The following is a 625-nucleotide window of genomic DNA, read 5'->3' on the forward strand; positions in this document are numbered from 1 at the left end:
ACCACTAGGGGGCACAAAGACTTTGAGGGCAATAGGAAAGTAGGGAGAATTAATACACACAAAAGGTTAACACAGATATTTAAAGACCTAAGTTTCCATCTTAATTGTCCTAAATGTTTAGATTGACTTAAGTGCCAGCTGTAACAAGATGTGTTGAACATCATTAAAATATGATTACATTTATGAAACAGGTGACAAACATACATGATCATCTTTTCCTAGGCAGACATAGACAAACAGGCAGCGAGGTAGAATTAAAATACATGTCGTGACTAAACCTATGCTCACGAGACAAACTTGTGAATCCTTACAATTTCAAGGTAACCATTTCTTACATTACACGAAGTAGATTTGTGATAAATGTTGACGCTGCACATATTTAAGACTGCAGTCACTGGCTACCTCTCCATGAACTTTACATGATTCATCTCTTAGAAATGTTGATTGACATTTCTGCTGAATTTTGCAGGAATATGCCTCATTGAACTGCTTTAATTTTGCATTTGGTACAGTACTCAAAATACAAGAAAAGGGCGTGATTTGTTTCGTCATCTCATGAATATGTAGTTTAGCGCTTGTCACCCCCCTTCACTGGACCTCTGTGGCTAGTTCGTACAAACGTTCA

This window comes from Hypomesus nipponensis, chromosome 11 (assembly GCF_054491055.1).
Source record: "Hypomesus nipponensis isolate SF chromosome 11, ASM5449105v1, whole genome shotgun sequence".
NCBI lineage: Eukaryota > Metazoa > Chordata > Actinopteri > Osmeriformes > Osmeridae > Hypomesus > Hypomesus nipponensis.